The 21,162-nt window shown below is 49.8% G+C and overlaps 1 protein-coding gene and 1 long non-coding RNA gene across 3 annotated transcripts in view; one reads left to right on the plus strand and one right to left on the minus strand.

Moving 5' to 3' along the window:
• LOC100692238 (H-2 class II histocompatibility antigen, E-S beta chain) overlaps nucleotides 1–21,162 on the minus strand; it is a 488,804-nt gene that overhangs the window by 122,411 nt on the left and 345,231 nt on the right. The gene's annotated exons all lie outside the window — the stretch shown is intronic.
• LOC112846165 (uncharacterized) lies at nucleotides 13,427–18,184 on the plus strand. Its single transcript, XR_003219011.1, has 2 exons — nucleotides 13,427–13,541; nucleotides 18,100–18,184. It is a non-coding gene; the product is annotated as an uncharacterized LOC112846165 (long non-coding RNA).

The raw sequence follows: 21,162 nt of genomic DNA on the forward strand, positions 1-21,162 counted from the left end.
AAATGGCATAAATATTTGTTCACTATAATGAGGTTGTGAATTATACTGTGTTTTGTTTGTGTGCATGTGTGTGCAAAGGGGGAGGGTGGGTTACCTGGCAATTACCCTTTAAGAACAGATGGTAGGAAACTGAATATTGAAATAAAAGTTAGAAATACTTGCTTAAAAATATACTGGTGGCAGGGGTGGGGGGAGCCTAAAGACACCCCCCCCCCCCAACACACACACACACACACACCCCTAACCCGCAAACCCAGTGATCACAAATAATGTGGTAATAGAATATGGAATTTATTATTAAGACGTTTATGAACAGTGTTGGGGAGTAATGGAATACATGTACCGCCGTTACGTATTTAGAATACAAAATATGAGTAACTGTATTCCGTTACAGTTACCGTTTAAAAAGGTGGTATTCAGAATACAGTTACTTTGTTGAAATAAATGGATTACACTGCGGTACTTCCCTGTTTCATATTGTCGCGGGTCAGGACTGTTTGGGTTTGTTTGACAGCTATGTTCTGTTGTTCCAGGCGGCAGCGTTATTGTTGCCATGGTTACAGGGTGACGCGCTCTCTCTCTGCGTGTTTCCTGGGTGAGAGAGCGCCTTTTTGTTGTTGTTGTTGTGCTAAGCTAATAGGCAGAATGCTACAGGCATAGCTCTAAAGCAGGAAAAGTCCGAGCTGTCACGGAGCAAAAACGGGAGCTGGAAGCATGTAAATATAATAATAACCACTGCAGCCAAGAAGAGTGCCTGACGAGCCCATTTGTAAGTAAGCTATTAAGACTCAACTGTACACTGTGTTCGTGTTTTCCTCCGGAAACAATAAGTTCCGTTGGAGCAGCCTTTTAACGCCTCTCTCTGTCTCTGGCAAGCAAAGTTGACCCAGACAACAAAGTAAAGCTAGTTTTTGGCTACCAGCCCGACACGGAACCCACTGTATTAGCCAGAGGTCGCTTTACGGGGCGATCGTGGCTCAAGAGTTGGGAGTTCGCCTCGTAATCGGAAGGTTGCCAGTTCGAGCCCCGGCTTGGACAGTCTCAGTCGTTGTGTCCTTGGGCAAGACACTACTGGTGGTGGTCAGAGGGCCCGGTGGCGCCAGTGTCCGGCAGCCTCGCCTCTGTCAGTGCGCCCAGGGTGGCTGTGGCTACAATGTAGCTTGCCATCACCAGTGTGTGAATGTGTGCGTGGATGACTGGATATGTAAAGTGCTTTGGGGTCCTTAGGGACTAGTAAAGCGCTATATAAATACAGGCCATTTACCATTTACAGGCAATTTACTATGTTTTGGAGCCGCGGACCTTCAGTAACAGTAATAAATCACAGCAATAGTACATTCACGTAGTTGTAAACAGCATGATAATATATTAAGTAATCCAACGTATTCAGAATACGTTACTGTCATTGAGTAACGTAACGGAATACGTTACAGAATACATTTTGGGGCATGTATTCGGTATTCTGTAGTGGAATACATTTTAAAAGTAACCTTCCCAACACTATTTATGAATATGGTGAGTTAAAAAAAAAAAAAGTAGACACAATACACACATCCAAATACTGTACTTCAGTTTTAAATTTTAATAAAGTTTTACTATTTTCTGCTTCAAGGCATTACTTTTGAGATTATTATATATTGTGACGACCGCGGGTTAGTAGAGCTGAACTGGCTAAACTGCTCACTAGCTAAAACGGCTAGCGGGGCGCTAGCAGCTATCGCTGGTCTTCCGCCACGAATGGAGAGCGCTCGTGTCCCATACACCGCGCGACCCCGAGCGTCTCAACAGCAGGCTTATAATCCCCAAATGATCCAGCAGGAGGCAGTAGTGGTTCACACCAGTCGTTTATTTACCATCTTTTCTTTTTTTTAACAACAACTGTAACGCTGCTGACACTGAACCCCTATCTCACTCCCACCACATAGAGTCGCGGTGTCAGCCAACCATGCCAATTCAACCCGCTCCACAGAATACACATCAACTCCACTGTGGCTTACATTACATAACACTAACACAACATGCGAATCAACACATAGGAACTAGCAGGATGATAGAAAACTCAGACAACACAATACCCAGAATGCACCTGGCTAACAACCCCAGCCAGGTCATTACACAGCCCCCCCCCAAGAGGTTTAGTGTCCCCACAACCTTAACTGTCCACTCTGTAGTCCAGCAAATGTCCGGGCCGGCGTCGAGTACGCTTCGGCCTTGCCTGGGAATCCATGGCGCCCCCATTTGGGCCGGGCGTAGGGGGCAAGGGGTCCCCAGGCTGCACACCAGTCTGTGGGTTGGGGGCAAGCGGATGGTATGGCGCCAGCCGGTCCTTGTGTTGCATCACCCGCCTTCCCCGCCCCGGCATCCGGACTCGGAAGACCACCTCCGATAGCTGTTCCAGGATCTCGCCCGGGCCTTGCCAGTGGCTCATGAGCTTGGGGGTCAGCCCCCGCTTCCTCTGGGGGAATAACACCCAGACCCAATCTCCAGCCCCCAGCATAGGACCATGCGCACGGGTATCGTACGCCCGTTTCTGGCAGGCTCCGGCTCCCTCCAATGTCCGTCTTGCCAGCTGTTGCACCATGTGCAACCGCTCCCTGAGCCGCCGGTAATAGTCCATCTCTGGTCCACCAGCAATCTCCGGCTCAGGGGCGCCCCGAACACCAAGTCCACCGGAGTTCGGAGCTCCCTTCCGAACATTAACGCTGCAGGAGTACACTGACTTGACTCCTGCACTGCTGTTCGATACGCCCACAAAACAAGGGGCAGGTGTTGGTCCCAGTCCCTCGATGTTGGCTGGTCAGGATGGCCAGCTGGGTGGCCAGCGTGCGGTTGAACCGCTCAACCAGACCATCGCTCTGAGGATGGAGGGGGGTGGTCCTCGTTTTTCTCACCCCCAGCCTCCGACACACTTCTCCCAGCACCTGGCTCTCAAAATTCCTCCCTTGGTTGCTATGGAGCTCCTCCGGTACACCAAACCGCGTAAACATCTCATCCACCAGAGTCCGCGCCGTCGTCACCGCACTCTGATCCGGTACCGCGTACGCCTCTGGCCATTTTGAGAAATAATCCATCGCGACCAGGACATACCGGTTGCCGGCATCAGTAACAGGGAACGGACCTAGGATGTCCACTCCGATCCGCTCCATTGGCGCCCCAACTAGGTACTGCTGCAATGGGGCATGGGAGCGCTGGCTGGGACCTTTCTGTGCCGTGCAGTCGTCACAGCAGTGGACATGGATCTCCACGTCCTGACGACACCCCGGCCAGTAGAACCGCCGTCTCAGCCGCCGCACCGTCTTGCCATTCCCAAAATGGCCCGTACCTGCAGCCCATGAACCCAGCGGAGGACCTCAGGCCGCAAGGCCCGGGGAACCAGGAGCTGGAGTATGTTGCCTCCCCGTCTGGCGCTCGCCACCGCCGGTAGATTACACCGCCATGGAGCTCCAGGTTGTTCCACTGGGAGTACAGCGACTTCGTCTCGGGCCCCTGGGAAGACACGGCGGACCAGTCTGGCCGTGTCCCTGCCTCCATCCAGTCCCTCACCATCCTCAGCGCTGGATCGCTCACCTGGTGCTGCTGCAGCTCCGCCGCGGTGAAAGGTTCCTGCCCTTCATCCTCACCCTCGGGTTCTGCTGCTGCCGATGTCGGACCCCGGTCCAGCTCCTCCAGGCGCCTGCAGTACCGGCACTCATCCGCAGAACAGGGGCGCCTGGACAGGGCGTCAGCGTTGGCGTGCTGCCGCCCCGGTCGGTGCTGGGCCTCATAGTCGTACTCTTGTACGATCGTGGCTCAAGAGTTTGGAGTTCGCCTTGTAATCGGAAGGTTACCGGTTCGAGCCCCGGCTCGGACAGTCTCGGTCATTGTGTCCTTGGGCAAGACACTTCACCCGTTGCCTACTGGTGGTGGTCAGAGGGCCCGGTGGCGCCAGTGTCTGGCAGCCTCGCCTCTGTCAGTGCTCCCCAGGGTGGCTGTGGCTACAACGTAGCTTGCCATCACCAGTGTGTGAATGTGTGTGTGAATGGGTGAATGACTGGATATGTAAAGCGCTTTGGGGTCCTTAGGGACCATAAAAGCGCTATATAAATATAGGCCATTTACCATTTACCATTTAGTATTTCCAGCCACCGGGCCACCTGACCCTCCGGCTGGCGAAAGTTCAGCATCCAGGTTAGGCTGGCGTGGTCGGTCCTGAGCAGGAACTTAGTGCCCAGGAGGTAAGGTCGGAAATGACGAACCGCCAGGACCACAGCCAACAGCTCACGCTGGGTAACACAGTAATTCCTCTCGGCCGGCTGAGGCTGCAGCTGTAGTATGCCACCACTCGCTCCTCAGCCTCTCCCCTCTGGGAGAGCACAGCTCCGACCCCCACGTTGCTGGCGTCAGTGTCCAAAAGGAAAGGCTGGCTGGGGTCAGGATACGCCAAGACCGGGGCACTCACAAGGGCAGTTTTCAGCTGTTCGAAAGCCGCTGCACAGTCCTCAGTCCAACCAAACCGCTGACCCTTGTTTGTCAACTGATGCAAGGGGCTAGCGACGGTGGCAAAGCCTTTTACAAACCTCCTATAATAGGAGGCCAGCCCAGGAAGCTTCGTAGCTCGGCGACGTTCGATGGGGAGGCCAGTCCCCACAGCAACCACCTTCTCGGGGTCAGTAGCCACCCCCTTCTCGCTCACCACATGTCCCAGGAACTTCACCTGGCGAGCAAGAAGATTGCACTTGGCCGGGTTCAGCTTTAGTCCGGCCCCGCGGATGGCAGTCAGGACCTCTCGCAGGTTAGCAACAGCCTGTTCAAAGTCCTTGGCATGAGTCAGCAAATCATCCAAATAGACCACGCAGCGGGCACGGGGAATGTCTTTGAGGACCCTTTCCATTAACCTTTCAAACGTGGCTGGTGCATTGCATAGTCCAAAAGGCATCACCCTAAACTGCCACAGTCCTTGCCCTATGGTGAATGCAGTCTTGGGCCGTGCCTCAGCAGCAAGCTCCACCTGCCAGTACCCACTGCGGAGGTCTAGTGAGCTGAACCAACTGGACCCAGCGATGTAATCCAGTGCGTCATCGATGCGAGGTAGCGGGTAAGAGTCCTTGCGGGTGACCGCGTTCAGACGCCTGTAGTCCACACAAGGGCGCCAACCCCCTGTTTTCTTCCGCACCATAACCACAGGTGCGGCCCATGGACTATCCGAGGGTTCAATGACACCATTAGCTGCCATCTCTTTTATCAGTTCCTCGGCAGCTTGGCGTTTGGCGAGGGCAGGCGGTGGGGCCGCAGCCGGATTGGAGCAGCCGCTCCAGTGTCGATAGTGTGCTGCACCAGGCCCGTCCTTGTGCAGTCCTCTTCCCTGGCGGCAAAAATATCCATAAACTCTGCCAAGAGGCTCTGCAGCTGCCGCTGCTGTGTCGCACTGAGGTGCACCCCACTCCGCGCCCAAGCTCCTCCACTGCCGCGACAGTCTCGGGTGACGGGGAGACTGCCGAGCTAGGCGGCGACTCTGGCTGCGGGATGTTGGCCCTGCTTACGTTCACCCCCTGGATCCTCTTCCGCACCCTTGCCACCCTCGATCCCTGGCTGTGGCTTGGAGCTGTGGGGCGCGAGGGCTTTGGGGTGCTGGTGGGGTGGGGTCTGTCCCTGGCTACCGCGGCCCACTCGGAGCTGCACGGTCTCAGCACCAAGGTGGATGGCAACTCCCGGCACATCGACCCGTGCCCCCAGTGGGCCAGCAAGTACAGTCCAACAATGCACTCGTCTGTTATGTCGGCAAGCCAGAACTCATGGTTCACACTGTTCGTTCCCACCACCACCTGCAGAGTCTTTTTCCCCGGCATCACAGTCTTTTCTCCTGTGACGGTGTACAACGCTGTGTGAGTAGGGGTCCAATCTTTCGGCAATGAACCGCCCGTCTCCGGGAGCACCCCCCTCCGCAGCAAGCAGATGGTGGACCCCGTGTCTACCAGGGCCCGGCAAGACCGTCCATCAATTATACAATCCAGGTATAGTCCACGGGTGGACCCACAGCGGCCCACCACAGGATGAGTGTCACGGAGAGGGTTTAACGATTGGGGTGGGGTTCCCTCACTGTCCCGCCCGTGGCCGTTTCCCGTCGGTGATGTCACTCGGGCCCGAGGACTAGGTGCAGGACAGTTCCGGGCGAGGTGACCGGGCTCCCCGCACCGATAACAACAGTCCGTCCGGCGCCTCCGACGGGGGTTGCCTCTGGTTGGGCTCGTCTGGCCTCCTCCTCCTCGTCCAACTGGGTCGCGCTCATCTCTCACTCGACCCCCCTGGCCGATCGCCGGGTCACTGGCTCGCCCCGCAGCACCTCCTCAGCCCGCTCAGCCTCCCTCAATGCCTCTCCAGGTCTCGGGGGATGACAGCCGGACATGCTGTCGCAGCCTCTCCGGTGTGAGGCCCCTCAGGAAGGCGTGGAGACCCAGCTCCTCTCGTGCCGCTCCTGGGAATGTTGGATAGCCCCGTCGGGCATAGAGGCGGACGTCCGCCGCAAAGGACCCCAGGCTCTCTCCCTCGCGTCTGCGTCGGCGAGCCAGCTCCTCCCTGCTCTGTTCGGCTGGTGGTCTGTGTCCGAATCGTCTGCCGAGCGCCGTGGTCAGAGCCCGGAGGTCACGCTGCTCCACTAGGGCAGGTCCAGCAGAACCTGGAGCGCGGGCCCTCCAGTGCGAGCGCCAGGTGGGTGGCAGTCTCTTCTTGACCCCACCCGTTGTGAGTGGCAGCCAGCGTGACTTGGGCCAGGTACGGCTCCAGCTGCGTCGCCCCAGTGTAGTGCTGTAGCTTAGCAGCCATCCTGCCAGGAAGCTGTGGTGCGGCCCCTGGAATCCCCTCCAGCTGCGGGAGAGCAGGGGTGGCTGTTCCGGGGCGCGCTGTGGCCTCTGGCCGCCCAGCTCGGGTCTCCTCCGCTGGGTCTCGGCAGCCATGCTTTCCAGAAGCGAGCAGTTGTCTCGGATTAGACGCTCTAATTCGCCTATGGTCGGCTCCATAGTGTCTGCTAGACACTCATAGATCCCACTTCTGACAACAATTGTGACGACCGCGGGTTAGTAGAGCTGAACTGGCTAAACTGCTCACTAGCTAAAACGGCTAGCGGGCGCTAGCAGCTATCGGCTGATCTTCCGCCACGAATGGAGAGCGCTCGTGTCCCATACACCGCGCGACCCGAGCGTCTCAACAGCAGGCTTATAATCCCAAATGATCCAGCAGGAGGCAGTAGTGGTTCACACCAGTCGTTTATTTACCATCTTTTCTTTTTTTTAACAACAACTGTAACGCTGTTGACACTGAACCTCTATCTCACTCCCACCACATAGAGTCGCGGTGTCAGCCAACCATGCCAATTCAACCCGCTCCACAGAATACACATCAACTCCACTGTGGCTTACATTACATAACACTAACACAACATGCGAATCAACACATAGGAACTAGCAGGACGATAGAAAACTCAGACAACACAATACCCAGAATGCACCTGGCTAACAACCCCAGCCAGGTCATTACAATATTTTTTTTTTTCTTTTTTTTAACCTGTCCCGTTTGGTTCTTTTGCCATCAGAATTATTGTCTAAAGGCGAAGAAAGATGCCCAACGGATTTACTTTACCAAATGGACCATCCCAGCCTTGCCGTAATGGTCCATCTGATTCACCTTTTATTGTTTATTTTATTTTCACTTGCTGAATACGGGACAGACTTGACTGGTGGAAAGAAAGGGGAGAAAGAAAGAGGGAAAGAAAAAAAAACCTGAGAAGAGGGATGGGGAAAAAGGGCAAAAAACAAAAACCAACAGAATAAGCAGACAAAAAATACATATCGATCACCTGGATCACCTGTTGAGAAAGAAAAAAGAAAGCAAGCAGAAGAAGACGAGAGTAATAAACAAGATCACAATGATCTATGGGAATATGACAGTAAATACTAAATATTAAACATTATGGTGCAGCACGTGAGATCGACAGCGCACAGTGTGCTTTGAGGTAGGAGCCAAAAAGGGTGTAGTTTGTGTGTGAGATCACCCGTGTGTACACCTGTGAGCATGAACGCGCTTGTTTTTAAAAGGTTCCTTCATGTAATGATCTGCTAGAGGGTGTGGGGGCCACTGCCCGACCTCCAGGGCATGAAGCAGGTATGGAGGAGATCAAAACTCCAGACATCCAGAGGCCCCAGAACACAAGAGACCAAGGAAGACCTACAGAGGGGCAGCCGCGCCACTATCCCAGAAAGAGCTGAGGAGAGTCCCAGATGAGGGGTCACTCAGCAGCCGCGGAGCAGAAGCCAGGGGGGTTGCAGTGACGTGCCCATGAGCTCCGCCGGCAGCCAGCTGCGCCTGAGTGACCGAGCCCCGGGCCGAGAGGCCGAGGGCACCCCATCCCCGAAGTGGCCCGAGCGAGCCCCAGGCTCCATGCCCCGATAAGCAGCCGCCAAGGAGTGAGCCGGTGGTACCTGGGCGCCCACCCCGGACACAAAGAACCACCAATGCACCGATGTCTGAGGGCGTCTGCCACCGGCAGGGGAAGTGGTGGGGGAGATGGGCCTCCAAACCTTGGAGGGCCTGAGATGTCCCCAGAGAGGTGGGGTCTGATACCCAACCTGACATATAGACACAGACAAACAGGCACACACAGATACAAACATCTATTCCCACCCTCATGCTCTCAACACTCACCCAACGTGGAGACAGACATAGAGAGACACTGTACACACAATCACACTCCCCAAGCGTACTCTAAGCCCCGGTCTAGGTACCCTTGCCCCTGGAGGGGGAAACTGCACCCAGACCCAGGTGGTGTTACCCTTTTCCATGCGGTGGGGAGAAGCAGACCGCCCCGACTCCGCAGCAGCAGGGAGGCCCCACATTCCAGACCCCAGTCGGACGGCCAACTCCTCCTCCTAGCCCCCCGCTCCAGCAGGCCACAGAGAACGGGGGTGTAGGAAGACTCCAAACCTCCCTCCACCCGCTCATATGTAGTGTTGATGTATGTGTGTTCTAAGGTGCATTTAAAACCCAGGAGGGCATGGAGCTACCTGCCAGAGCAGCAGGTAAGCGTATAGCCCTCCTGCTAGCCCTCAATGTCTACGTGTATTTAAAATTGAGAGGTGGGCAGCGACGCCAGGGGTGAGGTGTACACCCTGATGGTGATTGGAATCCGTGTAGCGTCCCCACCCCCAAGATCCTATATGTATGTGTAATGAGCGTGTGAGTAATGTGAATGTCTAAGTTGTGGGATAAAATTGAGGCAGAGGCAGCCAGAAGGGGACAGAGGGGGGGGATGTCTCCTCTGCACCCTGGTGACACACCCCTACCCCAAGGCCCTGCATGTGTGGGTGATTGTGGTGGAACGGGAAGAGGGAGGCAGCTGGAGATGGGGAGGGAAGGAAGGGAGGGGCAAGTGACCCCTCCCTGGGGTCAGCTCCCCCGCTGACCCCAGTAGGCACCCCCATACTCTGCAACCCGCCAGGGAAAGGGGGCCCAGGCCCATCCAGACCGGGGCCCAGTGCAGCAGCGCCGCCCGGCCCCACAGAGCCCGGGACAGTCCACCTGACCCCACCACAGAGAAAACTGCACCCACCCCATCATCCACTCATCTTCCAGACTACACAAGACAATAGACGCCCAGGCTGAGATCTTCCTCCACCTCTCCTGTATCTCCCCCTCCTGCAGAGAGAGTTCCTGAAGAGAGAAAGGGTCCTGCAGGATGTGACAACCTCCCCCACCAGTTGAAGAGCCCCTCCAGGTGGTTCGATGCACAGGCGGCACCCTGCGCCAGGACTGGGCCCCCATACACCCACCCGCCCACAACCCGGCAACACACCAACCAGGACCCAAGCTCCTGAGGCTTGGCCAGGGCCCCAGCCCAGAGACGGAGTGCACCCAGAACCTCACGCCCATCCCGGACCCACCCAGGGGCAGCCAGGCTACCAGGTCAGTAACCCACGTCCGTCAGCACAGACCCTCCCCTAGCCCTGCTGCACGCAGCCACGAGGAAACCGTCACCTAAGAGCCAACAGAGCCCTAATTGGCCATGACCGCTACCCCAGGTTGAGCCCCCAAGGAAGATGCTCCCGGGAACCCCCCGATGCCCTAAGCCTGTCCCTACCCCACACCAATCACAACAGTGAAGGTGGGACCAAACTAAGACCCCCCACCCCCACTAGGTGATGGAGCTGATCAAAGGAGCCAGAGCAATTGATCTGATGTGGTGGCAGAGGCTGTATCAAGACTAATGTGATCTAATAGATAATTTCTATATTGGTTAGAATTAAGATTATTTTTATTTTTCCAGTTCATGAGGACTGTTTTCTTGGCTATGCATAGGGCAGTGAAAACCATATGGGCTATATTCTTTTCCGGAGTGACATTATCTAAGCTGCCCAACAAACATACTAAAGGGGAAGTTGGAATGTTACATTTCAGACACTTTGATAAGTCTTCACATATCTCGCGCCAAAACTTCTGAACTGGTGGACAGAACCAAAGTGCGTGGATATAATTGTCCGGTGAATTGGTTTGGCAGTGTGAGCAGTTGTTGGTAGACGTAAAGCCCATCTTGAACATCCGATGACCTGTATAGTGCACTCTATGTAGTATTTGTATTGAATTAATTGAAGACTGGGATTTCTAATTAGATGAAAAGTTTTTAAGCAAATCTGAGACCAGAAGTTTTGGTCAAAGTTAACTGATAAATCCGCTTCCCATTTTGCAATAGGAAGTGATATTGATTCATCTGTTTTAGAAAGCATTCTGTATATTTTGGATAGTAATTTGGGGGTTTTAAGAGTAAGAAATTGAACCACGCTTTTTGGTGTTTGTAGTTCAACTTGACCCGGTTTAAATCTCTTTTTTACTATGGATTTAATTTGTTGATATTCTAAAAATCTTTTCTTGTTGATCCCATATTGTGTAACTAGTCTGTCAAATGAAATAAATTCTGTTCCTTCTAGTATATGTTCTAAATATTTGATTCCTTTACTACTCCAATCTGAAAAGTTTATCATATTATTGTTTTGTAATATGTCAGGGTTGTCCCAGATAGGTGTACGTTTGCATGGGATTAATGAAGACTCTGTCAACTTCAGAAACTCCCACCATGCTGTCAGAGAGGAGCTGATGTTGATGCTTTTGAAGCATTCATGTCGTTGGATGTTTGAGCTGATAAATGGTAGATCTGAAATCTCTAGATTATTGCAAAGTGCTTGTTCTACATCTAGCCAAGGTTCATCTAAGAGGGTATGTTTTTGCCATCCTGAGATAAACTGAAGCCTGTTGGCTAAGAAGTAGTGCTGAAAGTTAGGTAGTTCTAATCCTCCTTTATCCTTGGTCTTTTGTAGTGTTTTTAAGCTTATACGTGGGGGCTTATTTTTCCAAAGGAATTTGGACATATATGAATCTAGAGATCTAAACCAATCTTGCGGCGGTTTAGTTGGGATCATTGAGAATAAATAATTTATTTTTGGTAATACCATCATTTTTATAGCGGCAACCCTTCCCATGAGTGATATGGGTAGGCATTTCCACCTAGCCAGATCACCTTCTACTTTCTTTAAAAGTGGGATATGGTTTAATTTAGTTAGATCTGCAAGCTTGGGAGAAACATTAATACCTAAATATTTTATATTTCCCGATTGCAGTGGAGTAGAAGAGGAATTATGGAAGGAGCAATTAATCGGAAGGACTGTAGATTTTGACCAGTTAATTGAGTAATCTGATATTCTTGCAAAAGAGTTTATCAGTTCAATCACCCCAGAGATATTGGTTTGTGAATTCTGGAGAAAGAGTAACACATCATCCGCATAAAGGCTGATTTTATGTTCCACGTTCTTGCATTTTATGCCCTTAATTACTGAATTCTGTCTAATTGCTGCTGCTAGTGGTTCGATAAAAATTGCAAACAGTGAAGGGGAGAGTGGGCATCCCTGCCTGGTGCCCCTCAGGAGACAGAAGCTGGAGGATGTCTGGTCATTTGTTCTGACACAAGCTGTTGGGGAATTATATAATATTTTTAACCAGTTGATGAAAGAAGATCCAAAACCAAATTTATGTAAAGTTGCAAATAGAAATTTCCAGTTAACTCTGTCAAACGCTTTTTCTGCATCTAAAGAAAATATTGTAGTTTCAAGATTTTTACTGTATGAGTAGTCTATCAAATTAAGTAATCTACGTGTATTTGTTGATGAGTGCCTACCTTTTATGAAACCAGTTTGGTCAGGATGAATTAAGAGGGGGGTTATTTTCTCTAGTCTCTTCGAGAGAGCTTTGCAGATTATTTTAAGGTCTACATTTATAAGGGATATTGGACGATAGCTTGAGGGATATACAGGGTCTTTGCCTGGTTTTAGCAGCAGATTAATGTTTGCAGAATTCATAGTTGATGGAAGTCTGCCATTTTCTTTGATTTCCAACAATGTTCTGTAAAAAACTGGTGCTAGAATCGTCCAGAATTCTTTGTAGAATTCTGCAGGAAAGCAGTCTGGACCTGGAGCCTTATTATTGGGCATACTTATCAGGGCTTCCTGGAGTTCACCTGATGTCAGTGGCGAATCCAGTGCCATTGCTTGAGTGTCTAATAATTTTGGGAGAGTTATGTTGTCTAAAAACTGATCAATTTCCTTTTTAGATGGGTTTATTTGTGGTGAATACAACGTTTTATAGAAATCCCTGAAAATGTTGTTTATTTGTTTCGGTTCATATATTGTGTTCCCAGATGAATCTTGAACAGCACATATAGTTGTTTTTTCTTTATTTATTTTTAGCTGGTTTGCTAGAAACTGACCGGATTTATTACTATGTTCATAATTTTGTAAGCGTAGTCTTTGTACTAAGAATTTTGTTTTTTTATCAATTATGTCATTTAATTCTAGTTTTGTTTTGCGTATTTTGTTCAGTGTTTCCTGATCTTGGTGGGACGCGTAGGCTTCTTCTAGTGATTTGATGTTTTTTCTAATTCCTGAATATTTTGTTTTCTTTTTTCTTTTTATGTGATGAGAAAGAAATTATTTTACCTCTCATCACAGCTTTCCCTGCTTCCCATAAAACAGAAGCTGATGTTCCGGGAGTGTCATTAAAGTCTAAATATGAAGTCCACTCTTTTTTAAAATATTTAATAAAGTCTTCATCTTTAAGCAGTGATGTATTAAATCTCCAGTTTTTACTTGGCGTAGTATTATTCTTGTGCATTAGTGTTAAAGATACAGGAGCATGATCGCTGACAGCTATAGGGTGAATCTCAGTGTCTGAAATGTCACTCAGCAGTGAGCTGCTGACCAAAAAATTACAATATTTTTGAAAATATAGCATAATGATAATACTAGTTATTGTAAACTTTACAAACCACCCAGCAGTATGTAAAGTCAAATTATAAAATACAAGTAAATAACAATTGCAAAACAGAATGTCAGTGTAATGAACACACACTTTGACCTTTGACCTTTCTTAGGGAAAAAAACACTTTCTCACGGCCGGTGACAGCGAAACGGATAACAGTCTTCAGTACCTGCTGGTCTTTGAAGCTCTGGATTCTGGGACTGTTGGAAAAGGTAAAACATTTTCATTAAAACCTTTTTACTCTTTTGTTTTTCTTACTCGTCATTGTAGCTTGCTGTTAATGTTGTGCTAACAATAACGGTTAGCTATGTTAGATACGTTAGCCGTTGACGTTCACGCAATTTAGTATCGGTATACAGAACTGTTTTCCTAACAAAACCACTGTTAAAATTAAGTGAAGGTGCTCCCGGCTAATTTGAACCTTTGGCTTCTAAAACATGTGGTTTTATTGCGTGCTGCGTACATAACATAATGTCAGCTAGACCGATATTAAAATTTCTAATATTGTTAAAGTTGTGGAGGTAAGCATCAACAACACAGAGCTCTCAGTTCTCACTCCTTCTTTATTCGTCTCCACAAAGAACTGCTCATATCGTGCCACAAAAAAGAGGAACACACTTCCTCAACACTGGGTGTGAGTGGAGCCCTCTAGTGGTCCACCACACATGCCCCCCCCGAACACCCAGTAGAACTAGTCCAGGACCGGGGCTTAAGCAAACGGCCGGAACGGCTGAACCGGGGGGTGGGGAACTGACAGAGGGCAACCCAGCCCGGAAGCGAGGCTGGCACTGGCGGTCAGAAAAAGCTGCAGAAGACTCGGACTCCGTTGATTGTGGGTCGCCCCTGGGGGACAAAACAGAATCCATCAGCCCGGTGGCAGGTGGGCGGCCGCGGCGAGGGGCCTGGGCCGGGACCACCTGATCCTCATGCATAACATGTGCAGGCTTAAGTCTGTCAACAGAGACAACCTCCTGCCGACCGCCAAAGTCCAAAATGAAATGTTTGTTGCCTGGTTTAAGAACCCTGTATGGCCTGTCATATGGGGGACGCAGCGGAGTCCTATGGGCATCGTGCCTGACGAAAACGAAACGAGCAGAGTCCAACGAACTGGGAACAAAAGTGTCAGGCAGGCAGTGGTGCACAGGACCAGGAACAGGAAATGAGTCTCTTGGGGGGCGAAATGGCAACAAAGAGGTATCAAAACATGGGGGAGGGCTCTCAGGTAAGAATTCCCCGGGGACCCGGAGGGGCTGGCCGAGGACCAGTTCAGCCGGGGAAACCCCGAGGTCTTCTTTAACCGCGCTACGCAATCCCAGCAAAACCCACGGAAGACGGTCGACCCAGTCGCCACCTGTTAAGGAAGCCCGGAGCGCAGCCTTAAGAGACCGGTGAAACCGTTCGCACATCCCGTTAGCTTGCGGGTGGTATGCTGTGGTGCGATGGACCTTGACCCCCAGGCCGTCAGCCATGGCAGACCAAAGCTCAGAAACAAACTGGGGGCCCCTGTCCGAGGTAATGTCAGCAGGGGGACCAAAACGTGAAACCCACGTCGACAAAAATGCTCTGGCCACCGTCGCCGCTGTCGTGGACGCAAACGTCAAAGGTTTGTGGTCAAGGTACGCAGTAAAGTTGCGACCCTCGAGGAAAAAACGAAAATGTCGTGTGGCGAGGTGCAGGGCCAGCAACTCCCTGTCAAAAACACTGTACTTGCGTTCGGCATCCCGGAGCGTACGACTAAAAAAGGCGAGCGGTTGCCAGAGACCTGAAACCCGCTGTTCCAACACCCCACCCACTGCCACGTCGTACGTGTCGGTGGTCAACGCGATCTCCGCCGACGGAAGCGGGTGTGCCAGCAGGGCGGCGTCAGCCAGCGCAGACTTGGCTGCGGAAAACGCATGGACGCGTTCCGGCAGCCAGTCAACCGGATCTTTGGCTGTTTTACCTTTTAAGGCAGCATAGAGTGGCTGTAGCAGGTGGGCAGCTCTGGGGAGAAAGCGGTTGTAAAAATTTATCATCCCCAAGAACTCCTGCAACGCTTTAACCGACATCGGGCGCGGAAAAGCTGAAACGGCCTGGACTCTGTCGGGCAACGGAACCACACCTTCAGCGGAAATGCGGTGCCCGAGGAAATCCAGAACAGGCAACCCAAACTGGCACTTGGAAGGGTTGATGATCAGGCCGTGCGCTGCCAAACGCTGGAAAACCTGGCGCAGATGGGACTCGTGCTGGCTCGCTGAACAGCTGGCCACCAATATATCATCCAGATAAACAAAAACGAACGGCAGCCCACGCAAAACTGAGTCCATCAGCCGCTGAAAGGTCTGGGCGGCACCTTTCAGGCCAAACGGCATGCGCAAAAACTCGAACAAGCCGAAGGGGGTAATGACAGCGGTCTTAGGAACGTCTTCGGCGCGCACGGGAACTTGGTGATACCCCCGCACCAAGTCAATTTTAGAAAAAATCGACGTTCCGGCGAGATTGGCAGAAAAATCCTGAATGTGGGGGATGGGGTAACGGTCATTCTCCGTGGCATTATTTAAACGGCGGAAATCTCCGCATGGCCGCCACCGACCGTCCGATTTGGGCACCATGTGAAGCGGAGAGGCCCATGCACTGTTCGAACGCTGTACAATGCCAAGGCGCTCCATGGCTGCAAACTCTTCCCGAGCGACGGACAGTTTCACGGGGTCGAGGCGGCGCGCGCGCGCGAACACCGGGGGCCCGACCGTGGGAATATAATGCTCAACCCCATGCTTCGTTACCGTGCCAGAGAAATCAGGGACAGACAGCGATGGAAACTCTGAAAGCAAACGCTGAAAAGCATCCCCGGAGGTCACTACATTAGCCTGAATCAGGGGTTCGGCGGCCCGAGTAAAACAGGGTAGCGAAGAAAACGAGAGAGCATCAATTAAACATCTGTTAGCAACATCGACAAGCAGTCCATGAGCGCACAGAAAATCAGCACCTAAAATAGGTACAGAGCTAGCGGCAACAACAAAGTTCCACTGGAAATCCCGGCCATGAAAACAAACAGTCACCAACCTTTCCCCAAACGTTTTGATGGGAGAGCCATTAGCTGCCAGGAGCTGCGGCCCACAGCTCGCTGCTAGTCCGTCGGCAGCGGTAGGGGGAAGGAGGCTCTTCTGGGAGCCGGAGTCCACGAGAAAACGTCTCCCGGAGCGCGAGTCCTCTATGAAGAGCAGCCTTTCTGTATTGCCAGCGGTCGCGGCTGCTACGGCGCGCTGGCGGGTCCGTTTCCCTGGGCCGTGAAAGCGCAAGGCGGCAGGCAGCGACGCGCTCTGTCGCCAAAACGCTGATGGTAGAAACAGATGTTCTTTCCGCGGTGCCGGCGTGTAGCAATCCCTGCCATCAGCAAGGGGGGGATGCTCCGGGGAAGACAGGTGGAGGCGTGGAAGGCGCCGCTGGCGAGTCCGTAGCCAGGGCGTGAACGTTGAAAGTGCGGCTAGCCAGGAGAATGCGATCCGCTTCTTCAGCCAGGGAGCGATAATGCTTCGCAGGCAGAAGCGGGGAGTTTGCGAGGACAGCTCTCACGGCGGCCGGTAGCTGGCGGAGGAAGAGGTGGGCGAAGAGGAATCCCCCGTCATCCGGCCCGAGCAACGATAGCATGTTCTCCATGAGCTCGAGCGCGGTACCGCCACCCAGGCCTGACAAGTTGAGGAGCTTGTCGGCTCGTTCAGCGTCGGAGAGGGCATAGCGCCGAAGAAGCAGCTCTTTAAGGGCAGCGTATTTCCCTTGGGCGGGTGGGTCCCGAAGGAGCGTCATCGCGCGACGGGTGGCCAGCGGGTCGAGCGAGGCCACCACATGGTGATACTTCGTGTCGTCAGCCGAGATGCCGCGAAGGGCGAACTGAGCCTCCACGTGTACGAACCATGACGGGGGGTCATGGAGCCAAAAGTCCGGCAGTTTCAGCGCCACAGCGAATGTAGCTGCAACAGGAGGCGGAGGACCGGCGGCCGCTGATGCCTCCATAGCGGAGTCTGCGTCATCTGCGGCCCGTTGCATGCTCAAGTCAGGGGTCACCAATGTGGAGGTAAGCATCAACAACACAGAGCTCTCAGTTCTCACGCCTTCTTTATTCGTCTCCACAAAGAACTGCTCATATCGTGCCACAAAAAAGAGGAACACACTTCCTCAACACTGGGTGTGAGTGGAGCCCTCTAGTGGTCCACCACAAAGTCACTAAAATGGTGCCTGAAGCCTGTTGTGACGTGAACTCTGTGTCTGCTCTAGAAACTCTGAAATTCAGTAGATCTGAGCCGTACATTAAATACTCACATCAGCCTGTACTGAATTCTGTAAGAGCTGTATGAAATACAGCAATGCATAAGTGTTTTGAATGAATAGAAATGTGACACATGAGAAGGTGCGTCTTTGACTGTTGCTGTATAACTTTTTTTCTGCCTAGCTAACAAGTTATGCTCCGGTCATTTGATGTTACCAAGATAGATGTCCATTTGTAATATAGTTAAATTTTCTTTGTACGTTTCATTTATCCACCATCATACATTAAGCCAAGAAGAGGTCATTATACTAACAAGAGGTATCAACGCTGGGCCAAAGTTCAGCACGTTGTTAAAGTTTGTAATCCAGCCAGGGTGTAAAGATCACTCAGCAGCCAGAGCTGAAGCAGGTAGCATCAACACATAAATCTACTCTACACGGCTTAAATCACAAGAGCACCTCTGACCGAAGAGCTGATTTTTCTTGTTTGCACAAATTAATCCAGATTCACGTTAATTCTGTTCACAGCTCCAACAAAATGAGGAAGAGGAGGGGGAGAAATACAATTAGATTGAATTACAATTGGATGGAAGGCGAGGACAAGGAGAAGGAAGCTTAGGATGAGGAGGAAGAGAAGCAGCAGGAGCATCTTTAGGGATCTCTATGATGTCATTGAGGTTTGTTTCATTAATATTGTCCTCTCACAAAGAAAGATGACTTGTTTTAGTTCACCTGTATTAAATAGTGATGTGCAAAGCATTGTGGAAAACCACAGAGCAGGCACGTATAGGGCATCTGCAGGTAAATGAACATCAAATCTCTAAGACAGACTGAAATCTGTATAATTATCACCCCTATGATAAAACCCATGTCAGCCATTGGTTTATGGACTTTGTATTTTGAAGCCTCAACATTTGCTTTATTGCTATCACTATGTTGGTTTTTGTGAGCCTTTTGGGACCATATTAGGATGAGGGATCAGAATCTGGAGTCGTGCACATTACTGTTTCATTTAGTGTGTATCCATAAGATTCGTACAGCAGATCCAAGTTGTGCACCTGCAAACTTATTTTACGTGCGCTCAGAATAGTGGCATAAAAATAAAAAAATTAAAAAAACAAAAATAACGCCATAGGCGGTTGCCCGTGTCGCCCGTATCAAAAACCGCTACTGCTTAGAAGTGCTGGGTTAAATATGACTCAATCAGTAACCCAACGCTGGGTCAAATGTGGGCCGAGCCAACGCTGGGTTGTTTCAACTTAACAGGGTTGAGTTACTGGTTTGACCCAGCACACTGGGTTAGGATAACTATCCTTGGGCCAGCACTGCACAGTGTCCCCTGAACTTAAATAATTCAAGTTTTAACATTTTTTATGTTAATTTTAGAATGACTGAATATACTTGTGATGGCTGCAGTTACAGCCACACAGTGGTAATGTCTACCAAACATAAGTGTTACAATAGAGGTTTAACTATAATACTACATTTACATTTTTCTTTCTTTAAATATAGGATTTACTTTACAGGGTAATAAAGAATTGATTTTGGTTTAGAATTAATTTGCTTATAAAATGACATAATACTGTATTCTAAAATAAGTAAAAACATTTGTACACACATGGCAGAATTCCAAGATTAAACTAAAGGCTCATCTCAGATGTGCCAAAAACATCTTGATGAGAGACTTTTGGGAAAAGCTGAAATTGAATTAATATTGATTTTTCATGCAACTCATGATTACATTTCAAGATTGAAATCTAAGTGTTAAATAAATGTTGAATAAATGTGTGAAATAAGGTGAAACCTGACAGTTGTTCTGTTACAACCGACAATCTGTTTGTAACTGTAGTTATGGCACATGTATTTATTTTTGGCCATGTTTAACATGTCCAGTAAGTATTAAACATGTATGATACAACATTATTTTGTAATTTTTCACACATTTGTGTTTAACATATATGTAATGACTTTATTGTTAATCGCCTCACTTTTTTGCAAAGTAACCTTGGTTCCTACCTCGTGTTTACGGAGGGAGTGTTTATGGTGTGACGGCCCCTGCGCCATGTGCATTGAGAAGTCAACAAAATAAAAGTTGAGTGCACACTGTCCTGTCATGTTGGTGTTTATTATGGAAAAGCCTTTTTAAGATAAACTGTAGGCTGAAGTACAGCCACAGCCAAAAGAAACCGGGTAAGACCACAACAACCAGAAACCAAGGTTACATACTTATAGTTGACCAGGCGACATCAAACATGTTCAAAAGTCATGGATTTATAGCTGACTGAAAAAATAAACCTATCATCAGTTGGACTGTTCTACAACAGCCCTCTGACAGTGGTACATCCCGACTGTCCACCATTGAAAGTCTGTGATCTGGTTGACTGGGAACTTCTAGTGAAATGAGGTGACCCAGAAATTCAGCTATAAAACTGTTTATTTAAATTTGGAAAAATAGGATTTCTATTTGAGTGGAGAAAAAGAGAAAACCACCGCTCAGCAAAAACAACACAAAGGCTCATCCCTTATCTGCCATAAACATCTGGATGATTCTCCTCAGAAACTCTTCTGTGGATTGAAGACAAAGGCTGAACTTTATGGAAGGTTTGAGTCGCGTTACATCAGACATCAGACTAACAGCATTTGATAAAAAGAACAATCACAGCAGCAGTCAGATGTGATGTGATGGTCTGGGCTGCTCTGCTGCTTCAGGATGACATGAATTCTGCTCTCAGAAATCCTGAAGGAGGATGTCCAAACATCAGTTTATGTCCTGAAACTCAAGAGCACTCAGGTTACTCAGAGAGACCAGCAAGTCCAACTGTGAATGGCTCAAATAAACAAAATGAAGGTTTTGGAGTGTCCAAGTGAAAGTCTAAATCAGATTGAATCAGATCAGGTTTATTTGGGATGAACTTGAAAAACCTCCAATGTGTCTGAATTCAAACAATTCTGCAAAGTAAACACAACCAAAAATTTCTCCACTGTAATGTGAAATACTCCTTTCCAGTTTTTGCATATCTACACTGTGGAAATGTCATGGAGCTACATGTTAGTTTGATGTTAACTGGTTTTATCATTAGGTGGCGCTGTTTGTGTTAGCTCATGTGAAAGCTGTAACAGTGACAGACTTGATTAAATGAAGGTTTCATGAACACATAATCAGATTATAGAGCTCATACGGAGTCATGACACAAACATGGTCTTACCTGCTTTTAGTGACAGGCTTTGTAATTCAAGCTGAGGATACAATGATGTGATACAAAGATTTACAGCACATGAAGCAGAAACATTCAAACCATCACCATATCCTCTTCTCCCCCACGCCCCCGGCATTGGGGGCAAAAAGGAGGAGATCACGTTTAATCGGTTATAACGCCGGTTGAGAAATATAAATCCGGACATGTGTGGTATCCACAGAAACCTCAGAATCTCAGCTAAAATGTCATATAAACCATTTCTACAACCACCAAACACACCGAAAACAAGCCGCGATTAAACAAGCAGTTACGTAAATGCGCAGAAGTCCGCTAAACACGCAAAGCCGAACCAGAAATTCTTCACACTTCATGTAACCGGTTAAAAATAGGCTGG

Source organism: Oreochromis niloticus, linkage group LG3, assembly GCF_001858045.2.
Source record: "Oreochromis niloticus isolate F11D_XX linkage group LG3, O_niloticus_UMD_NMBU, whole genome shotgun sequence".
Lineage (NCBI taxonomy): Eukaryota > Metazoa > Chordata > Actinopteri > Cichliformes > Cichlidae > Oreochromis > Oreochromis niloticus.